The 10,595-nt window shown below is 31.2% G+C and overlaps 1 long non-coding RNA gene across 2 annotated transcripts; it reads right to left on the bottom strand.

Annotated features, from left to right (window-relative positions):
• Window positions 1-662: 662 nt before the first annotated feature.
• LOC132050923 (uncharacterized) lies at window positions 663-2,150 on the bottom strand. Of its 2 annotated transcripts, XR_009413523.1 has the most exons (4): window positions 1,935-2,150; window positions 1,706-1,777; window positions 1,058-1,097; window positions 823-961 (listed from the first exon to the last, which is right to left on the bottom strand). It is a non-coding gene; the product is annotated as an uncharacterized LOC132050923 (long non-coding RNA). The 2 variants fall into 2 exon arrangements; XR_009413524.1 differs by lacking the exon at window positions 1,058-1,097 and having other exon boundaries at window positions 663-961; window positions 1,935-2,145.
• Between the last annotated feature and the right edge of the window lie 8,445 nt (window positions 2,151-10,595).

Genomic DNA, 10,595 nt, shown 5'->3' with positions numbered 1-10,595 from the left:
ACGTCTTAGCATGGTGGAAAAAATACAAGGCAAGTCATCCGGTACTCTCAAGCACTACAACATTACACATATATAGCTACGAAATACAGCGAGCTAAACATGAAAATTTCTGTAGCTAAACACTTTAGCTACAATATTTTTTCCCGTAGCATTCGTAGCAAAATGTAGCGTAGCTAAAGGTTAGCTACACACTTTACATGGTCCGTGGCTAGGGACTAATACTTATTGCTACGAATTTTTTTGTGTTGTAGCTATGATGGTAAAACTTTTTTGCCACGAAATATATACTTATAGCAAGTAATCGCATTCTTTTGCCATGACAGATAAAAGTTGTAGCTATCTTCGTATTGTAGCCACAAAGTGTTTTATTGTAGCAAAAATTTTAATTTATTTGCCACGCAAACACATGTTTTGTGGCTGTTTGTACAGCTTAAGCTCGTGGCAGTAGTACTCGTATTTAGCTACGAATAAAAAAATTCATAGCTATGAGTAAAAGAATTTGCCACAAATATCTTTCTATTCTAGCTAAGAATCCATACCTTTTGCCATGAAATATATTGAATTATAGCTAAAGTTTTTTTTTCGCATTTTGCTACGGAAAGTAAAAATGTCTTGCTATGTTCTTGTGACGTAGCAATTACATGTACCTTTAGCTACGAATTCAAAAATTTATAGCTACAAACTGAAGAATTTGCCACAAGATTGTTAATTATGAGAACTTAATAATGCAACTAAGAGAATTCAAAGTTTTTAGATTCCAAAACATGTTTCAAGTTGCACATAATTTTATATTTCAATTAAAATACATTTACAATACAAAATTCCTCTATGACACCATCTTGTTTGAGATCCAGAGTCGCATAGTCTTCTTCTTTCTCTCCTCTCACGGTCTCCGAGTGCACCTTAGCTGGATCAACATTGATTTTAGCTTGTCATTTCTGCTCTAATTCCTCAAATTTACCTATCAGTAGTAAAATATTTTAATATCAGAAAGGAGAAACAATCAATCATATATATATATATATGATAAACCATTGCAATAATCAGTAAAACTCACAGGCAAAATCTTTTTTCTCTTAGTCTTCAATTACCCCCTCCTTTGACAGATTTCCCAGCAAAGAGAATACAGAAATTAGCCAACTTAAAAATACAACTATCAAATCAAAAGCTCAAATTGTCATTGTTCAATATTGCAGGCTTTTAATGTTTTCTTCCTTTGTCCAATTCTTTATTAGTTATGTAAAAATGATTTCAAAAGTTAGCAATAGTTACTGTTTCTTCTGAAGTAGTGACCATTCTCTCAAAATGATTTCATAATTAATGTAGAATTAAAAAATTTACCATTCTAGAGTAATTACTATAAATCTGTTACACTAGTACTACTAAATGATTGTTGGTAAAAAAGATGGTCCATAACAACAAAGTCTATAATATCATGGAGTATGAACTTTAAGAGATATTATGCCCATTATATAGCCACATCTTTTTCAATGAATTTGGAGTGAGTTCTTTTTCTTTATGGGTATGAGACAAAATCTTTAAAAAAAAAAAAAAAAAAAAAAAAAAAAAAAAAGCACACAATTCAATTACAAAACTTATGCTTCCTATTTTTGTGCATAACATTTGTTAATCGATTAAAAAATTCTCTAAAAAAATGATGAATGAGACAAGTAGCAATTTATATATATATATATATATAAAGGACCTTTGGAGTCCAAAAGCATAATAAGAGTAATTTAGTCGTTGAGCTATATGAATCTACTATAGGACCTCGAATCTGTAAGAAGACAAATAGAGAAAACAACAAATGTTGGAGTAATCCAATTCCATTTGATAATCTAAGAACATTTGTCTTGAGATTGAAATTTGCAATAATAGAAAAAAGTAAAGGTTGAAATTGGAGATTGAGACATAGGAGAAGAAAAAGACGGAACCTTTCTTCCAGGGATTTTAGGTTGATTCACGTGAGTAATGAGAAATCTTGCTCCTCTGTAAATGATTGATTTTGAGAGTTTTAGGCTTTTAGGGTTTCTGACTCTCTAATCTTACTAGTCAATCTAATAGAAGAAGCAGGCTATAATTTAGGCACAAAAATTTTAGAGCTAAATATTTTGGAGGGAATTCCTTTTTTTCCAAGTCTTGAATTAGTGAATTCATGTTTTCCCCCTTTAATAATTATAACAATAAAAAGAAGTTTTGGTAAGAAATCTCTTAATACAATACGTTGCAATACATTCCATGTATGGTAATTAGAATTTTTTCATTTTATTTTATAACTTATTAATGAACATTACTTAATTTGATATAAATTACGGTATATAGATACACTTCTATATTAACTATACCAAATTATTAATCCTTAGTTCAACTAATTATAATTTTACGCTAATCATTAAGTAATTGAATTAGTAGTAGGTCATAAAGTTAATTAGATATAATCATCTATTTATTTAAATTATATTTGAATTTTACGAGTAAGACCCTATAAAATTGAATCGAGTCAAATGACGAACACCGCTAATTACACTAGATTGATAAATATTGTTCTGATATATTATGTCCGAATCAAAGAACATGAATTCTCAAAACACTTGATCGGGATGAAGCTTGAGTGAGACTTAAGTGGACTTTTATTTAAATTCAATATAATTAGTTAATCAAAAGTAATTAGGTATAATCACCTATTTATTTAAATTATATCTGAACCTTACAAGTAAGATCATGTAAAATTGAATCGAGTCGAATGACGAATACCTCTAATTAAACTAGATCGATAAGGGTATTGTTCCAATAAATCATGTCCGAGTCAAATAATCATTCCCGAAACAATTGATCAGGGTAAAGCCTGAGTTAGACCTATTGAAATTTTGTTTGAATTTGATATGATTAGCTAATCGAAGTTAATATAATCACTTATTTATTTAAGTTATATTTGAAACCTACAAGCTATAGCATTGAATTGAATCGATCAATTAACACCTCTAATTACACTAGATCAATATATGTATTATTCTGATCGAACAAGTCTAAGTCAATTAACAATTCTGGAAGCTCTTGATCAAGATGAAGCTTCACTGGGACTTAGTTAAGATTTGTTTAAGTTTGATATAATTAGTTAATCAAAAATTCAAAATTAATTAGATATAATAAGTTATTTATTGAAATCATTTTTAAAATTTACTGTCAAATTGAATCGAGTCAAATGATGAACACTTCTAATTACACTAGAATAATCAATGCATCGTTCTGATAGATCATGTCCGAGTCAAATAACATGAATTCTCGGAACACTTGATCAAGATGAAGCTTGAGTAGACTTAGTGAAATTTTGTTCAAATTCGATATAGAATTAATTAATCAAAAGTAATTAGATATAGTCACCTCTTTATTTAAATTTTATCTGAAACTTGCAAGTAAGATCTTGTATAATTAAATCGAGTTGATTGATGAACACCTCTAATTACATTGGATCGATAAAGGTACTATTCCAATGTCCGAGTTAAATAACACTTTTCTAAACACTTGATCAGGAGGAAGCTTGAGTGAGACTTATTAAAGTTTTGTTAAATTTGATATAATTAGTTAATTGAAGTTAATATAATAAGTTAATTGAAACTTACAACCGATAAAGTTGAATCGGATCGAATTATTGACGCATCTAATTGCACTAGATCAAAGATATTATTCCGATAGAAAACATTTGAGACAAATAACAATTCTGAAAGCACTTGATCAAGATGAAGCTCCAGTGACACTTAGTGAAATTTTGTTTAACTTCGATATAATTGGTTAACCGAAATTAAATAGATATAATCACCTATTTATTTAAATTATAGTTTAAACTTACAAATAACGCCCTTTAAAATTGAATAGAATAGGATAATTAGTACTATTTTTATGGTAACTTCAAGTGTAAGAAAAAAATTATTTAATGTGGCAAAAACATTAGTATTGCTGCACCAAATTTTAAATTGTGGTAAAAAAATAATTATTAGCAACGAAAATTTATCAAAATAGTAAATTTGCGGCAATATAATTTTGCCAGGTATAGCTATTAAGCTAACTATTGCCACGACATTTTAGTACTTGATGCAACAATACTATTTGCTATGGCTTTTTTATTTTAACTATTTTTTTTGACTAAAATGTTTCTATTGCTACAACAAATTTCAACTCATGGCAAATATTAATAACTAGTTACGAAATTTTATTATAGCAAAAAATTTGTGGCTGTGGCATTGAACTTTTGCCACAATTTTTATAACTTGAAGCAAAAACATTTATTTAGCTACAATATTTTATTTCAAATTATGTATTGTGGCTATAAGGTTATTATTGATACAGCAAGTTTTAACTCGTGGCAAAAATTAATAACTAGCTACAGCATTTTATTGTAGCAAAAGATCCGTGGCTATATCATTTAACCATAGCTACATTTGTGAAGCAAAAATATGTACTTAGCTACAATGTTTTGTTTCAAATAAATTACAGTGGCTAAAAGGTTACTATTGCTACAGTAACTTTTATCGCGTGGCAAAAACTTATGATCAGCTATAAAATTTTATCGTAGCAATAAAGTTGTAGCTATTTACCTAACTATTGCCACGATATTTAGCAATTATAGCAAAAATGAGGAATTAGCTTTGTCAATTTGACTTTCGTGGCTAAGTAATTTTACGAATTTGCAGATAGCTACGGAATTCAAATTTTTGTGGCTATTACTAAGTAATAGCTTCGATTTTTAAATTCATAACTTAGATTTCGTAGCTATAGATACATCGTGTTGTAGTGAAGAATGACTCGAGATATCCTTACGATTACGTTTTTCATGTGACATCATCCTATAAATAGCAAAAAAATCGAGTCGAGTTCTTTTTATAGCATCTCACCCCTCTTTTTATTTTTTATTTTTGAAATTGGATCAAAAAATTTAAAAATATTCGAGTTAATTAGTTATATATTATGAACTAATGACGAGCTCTTTTATTGGTTATTGGACCGTTAACACTTCTGAAAAGAGTTTTCCTTGGACTATAAATGGCAATGATAGAAGTGAGTCAGTATACTAATTCATCATCCACAAATAAGCCCTTCATGTAGGTTCTTTTCTCAAATAACAATTACTTGAAGAGGAAATCATAATAGAATTTGAAAAAGCAAATGACAATAAGTCGAAGATAGTAAAATATAGAAAATATATTTATTTTTTATATTTCTAGGCTAAGATTAAACAAAAGTCTTTGAAAATAAAAGTAATAATACTACAATCTGTATTGTTAAAACTTCCATAAAAACTAGACTAAGTAATAGAGTTAAGCCTGTCAATTGGGCCGGGTCGGCTCGAGACCGGCCCACCATAACTGGCCCGGCCCCCAACCCGGTAAGAGGGTGGTGGGCTGGGCTAGTGGAAAAAATTAGGGGGCTGGGCCGGACATGCCATTTAGCCCTATAGCCCGGCCCGCCAACAGCCCTGGTTCTGGCCCACCGGGCCCCCAGCCCGGCCCACTTCTAATTAATTTAAAATTAAAAAAAATCATAAATAGGCAATTTTACATATATATGACAGATTTCGTAACTTCCACCATTTCTTCTTTTTCTCCTTTTTGCTGTAAAAAATAAGTTGGTAACACCAAAAATTATGGTGGCAGAGAAAATATCTTTTCGTGAACATGATTCGAGCAAATTAATATAATAACACTATTGAGCATCATGGATATTATTATAAAAATAATCAATTAGCAGAATTAAAAGGAAGATAGTTATGTCAAAATGTTGTGTCATCAGACATCCCTACTGATAGCTGAGTTTACAGAATCGTTAAAATGAAATAAAAGGACCAACTCACAGAGAAATTGGAAGATTGATTGTGATGAAGTACGAAAATGTAGAACAACCAATGTCTAAGATCTTATTAGTTTCAAATATTTTATATATAATAATAATTAAGTATTTTTTAGCGTATTTGAAATGTCTTCGCCGATGATGGAGAGGTGACAATCTGCACATGACATTAGGACTTAGGATTAGATGAGATAATTAAATTAAGAACTCTGGCTTAGTATCAAAACTCATGTGCATTGTTCCCATTCAGTTACTGTGTGATTTCATTTCAACCTTTTTTTTTGGGGAGGTTAAAAAGATTAGCTTATTTATAGCAAAAAAAAGTTCCTCATTTATGCATATCTTGTATATGTTAATGGTATATTTGTGTATATCTTGAATATGTTGTTGAAATGAAGCCTCCCAATGGCTATTTAAGTGCTAAAAATTATAAAAAAGTTAAGAATGTGATACAAGACTACATAAGTAATTTAAAATAAAACTTCAAACTTAAATTGATAACATTGCAAATTCAAAACATACAAACTTGAACGGTTAACTTATTACAAATGAAAAGTTCAAAACGCGAGCATCGATGGAAAAATTTAAAGAAGAGATAAACTTCAAAGTTCAACTTTGTGCCTTTTGTCCAAGTGCCTACGTAACGGACCGGTACCCCCAAAAACCGGTTCGGACTTAAGGAGATATATTTGACCACAATGTTGACATTTAACATGTTCCTCGTCTACTGGCTCAAAATGCAACCACACCGGACTTGAAATTGATCTTCGGACTGCAGGAGGAGGTGGAGGATTATCATTATCCATTAAATTTAAATTTTAAAATTTGAATTTGGAAGTTGGAAGAGAGAGAGAGAGATAGAGAGAGAGAGAGAGAGAGAGAGAGAGAGAGAGAGATTTAGATAAGTAGGAAATTTAGGGAAAGAGTGAGAGTAGGGAATTGTGAGATAATATGGAGAAGAATGAATGGTATTTATAGATTGAAAATAGGGCCAAAGTATAATTTAAGGAACTTGATGGTTAAAATAAAGTTGACAACCACTACATTTTAAAGTATCAAACTTAATAAATTTTAATATTAGAATTTTTTTTTAAAATAATTAAAATCCGACCCAGCCCACTTAGCCCACTATGTACCCCTACCCGGGTGAGGCGGGCCAGACACCCCCCTCCTCCAACCCGGCCCACTAACTATGGCCCGGCCCGACCCCCAGCCCGGCCCCATGTGACCCGCATTTATATGGCCCGGCCCGGCTCACTTGACAGACTTAAATAGAGTACCTCATATTTTTCTCTGTGCCTCAGGTTGTCTCGCGATACCCTCTACAACTTAACCTGCAGCAGTTCCTTGACCAACTCCAGGTCCAATAGAAGCAAGTATAAATCAATGGATTCATTATAAGTTCCTTGTACAAAAAGAAATAGTTAGTTGATTATAACAATCAACCAATGAAGACTTAAATATTTTCTCGCTAGGATTCATGATTGAAGAACTTCGGATTGAAGTCTGAATTGCTAGAGCTACTTCGATATATATATATATATATATATATATATATATATATATATATATATTTAACTTTTTAGCCACATAGTCGTTGTGAACCCATATGTATTTCATCTTCTATTCTTTGGTTCGAATTTTAGTTAAATTATTTGATTGATTTCATCTATTTATTCATTCAATTCAGATGTGTAAGGGGTCGAAAGGACTTCTAGTCCATTTGAATCCCCTAGGATAGTGGGAAAAAAGAAATATATTTTTATTTCATTTCGTATATAACTAGAACTAGTCAATATCTAATGTCACACTCGAACATTACAAGAGAACAAATATGAATCCTTTTTTTTACAAACTACATTTAATTTTTTTGAGTCACAGTCTCAAGGCTTGTCTTGTTGGGGTATAGACATGCTGAAATTTGAAGACGAGACTTCAATTTGTAGATTGATTTTATTGCACTAATTTCTTTTGACCAATAGTCTAAATACCAAAGTGGTCCCTTAATAATAGCTTCTAGTGTAAAATCAAGAGATCCTTTCACGTTGGACGAGCATCTTGTTCCTGATTTTGTGCCCTTTTTTCTCTTATCCCAAAATCTTTCAGCTTTGCATGTTTGGAACAATTCACAACTCATCGAATGAGTTTCCAAAATGACGAGCTGCTTGATTCTTTTGAAACTAGACTCAGAGGACTACATCATGTCAAAAGTAAAAGCAAAACTCTTTCTAGATTACTTTGGAATTAAGTTTTGATGTTTATCTACACGTTTGGCCCGTCGAGCTCACAACTTTGCATACTCTCGACCAAAAAATCATATCTCAATATAGAAGCCTTAAATCACGAGCGGTTGATTTTGTAGAAACCAGACATCCGGGACTGTAAAATATCAAAACAAAATTCAAAATCCTTCTATATTGGCTGAAATTAATTGTTGAAGTTGACCTACACGTCTGCCATGTTGATTTCACAGCTCTCCACTCTCGTAAAAAAAAAATTATTTTGTTTTTTATAGAAATAAATTTAATAGTTGACCTATTCAATGTGAAAATTAAAATACGCAGTGTAGTGTTTTTACATGGTTAATTTTACATAATACTAAGTATTTTAATTAGGTGTTCGTCTTTGCATATTCAGACGACAACCAATGATTATAATTTTTTGTATTAATATTAATTTCATTGTACATCCGAACTTTAACAAATTAGCTATAAACTTTTTTTGGACTTAATTTGTATTTTTAGTTCAAGAAAATAATTTAGTGAAGTTAAAATACTAAGTGCAATTAAAATTTTACTATTCTTTTACAATAATTTAATAACCAAGAATCCATTGATTAGTCATTTCATTTAACTAGTTACCAGTAATATAATATAAGAATCTAACAAAAATTGCAAAAAAGAACTCCAAATCAGAAACGAAAGATGTCAAAGGGTGTGTTCGGTATGGAGGAAAACATTTTCTAATTTTCTCATGTTCGTTTGGTCAAAAATTTTGGAAAATATTTTCTTTAGGAAAACAAATTTCTTAAAAATGGGAAAAATGACTTCGCTAATAAAAGTAGGAAAAATAAGTCCACAATGCATTCCCCCAACCACCCAACCCACCCCCAACCATCAAATCCCAATCACTCTCACCACCGCACCCCCACCCCCACTCCCCCTCAAAAAAATTAATTTTGTTTTGAAAAATTCACTTATTTTTCGCTACCAAAACGAACATGAGAAAATAAGTAGAAATTCACTTATTTTCCAATAATACATTTTCCTCCATACCGAACACACCCAAAGTGTCCACAGGAAAAAGGAAAATTAAGAAGAAGCAAAGAAAAAAAGAAAAAGAAAAAAATGCCTCCTAAACTCTCCGCCTCCTAAATTATAGAGACCCTCGCGCCATTATTTCAGTTTCTCATTCTCCAATTTCTGCCCACGTTCACGATGCCAGTACTTTTATGTAAATCCTCAAGCCGCACTATCCCACAATCTACCTGTCACTCTTGGATTCTCAGTTCCACATTCCTTTCTACTAACTGGTAAGTAGTCTTTATCAATCTTATTTTCCCCTTGTTTGTTTGATTCCATCCGTCCATAGTGTATCTTCTGATGTGCTTTATTTGTTTGGTTAATAAATAGGATTTATTTAATTTGTGTTGATGGTTCTAGATTAAAAAAGATAGAATAAATGGCTACTTGTGTTTTTGAATTCCCTTGATAGTTGATAAGGAGAATTCTCTAAGATGGTTGTGAAGTGGGTTCAGGAGTTCTGTCAGGTTTACAATTTTCGAGCCACCTGTTACATAAAACTTAATTTCTCGTGTTTGTTTTCCCCCCTAGTTGCTTGTTTAATAAAACAAAGACCATTTTCCGAAAAGCAGAGGAACATTAGACCTTTTTTGGGTGGAAACATTTATCTTACTGCTTAATTGTATATTGCACCCTTTTTTACTATCCAAAGATTTCATAAATTATGTTGCTCTTTACTCTTGTCACATCATCAGAAAAGAAGTTTTAAAAAGAAAATGAGTTCAAATCGTCAATGGATGTACAAAAGGTTAACTAAAGGTCTGAAAATCTAGAATTCATAGGGGGCGCAGAGCAATTTATTGAGTTCAAAATAAATCACCCGCAATATAAAGTTGTAGATATCAACCATAGAAGGAAATCTAAAAAGTATGAACTTAAGAGACGAGGATGATGATTCAGACGATGAGGTAGAATTTCATGACAAATCTGAATTAAATATGGATGAAGATGATGATAATGAGGATGAAGAGGCATATTATGCAAGTGTAGTAGAGTTAAAGTGCTCTAATCTCTTCAAATATAAGAGTTAAAATTACTGAAACATAGTCTATAAGTTGTTTTAACTATTAAATTTTATATTTCTTACTGACAAAGTTCTATTGTAGATCTCGTCGATTTGACATTTCTTTGTGACCAATTTAAGTATTTGTATTTAATAGTTTTTCAGGTTGCTTGTTTGAACAGTTATCGCTCACTCTCATTTTTGTGAGAGAAGTAGCGATTCGGAACTACATTAAGAAATAGTTAAGGGATAAATTTTCTCCTCTTGAAGTGTTTATCTTTCTATCTGCCATGTCTTGATTTGTATTTAGTTTTTCGCGTATATCATCCCTCATGTTTACTCCAAGTCTGATCAAGAAACTACAAAAAATGAAATGAAATGTATGATAATGAATTCAAATACCAAAAGAGACTTTGGTTACCATATTTTGAAGAATTGTCAATTCTTTT

This window comes from Lycium ferocissimum, chromosome 3 (assembly GCF_029784015.1).
Source record: "Lycium ferocissimum isolate CSIRO_LF1 chromosome 3, AGI_CSIRO_Lferr_CH_V1, whole genome shotgun sequence".
Taxonomy (NCBI): domain Eukaryota; kingdom Viridiplantae; phylum Streptophyta; class Magnoliopsida; order Solanales; family Solanaceae; genus Lycium; species Lycium ferocissimum.
This window is presented reverse-complemented; position numbering and strand designations above follow the sequence as displayed.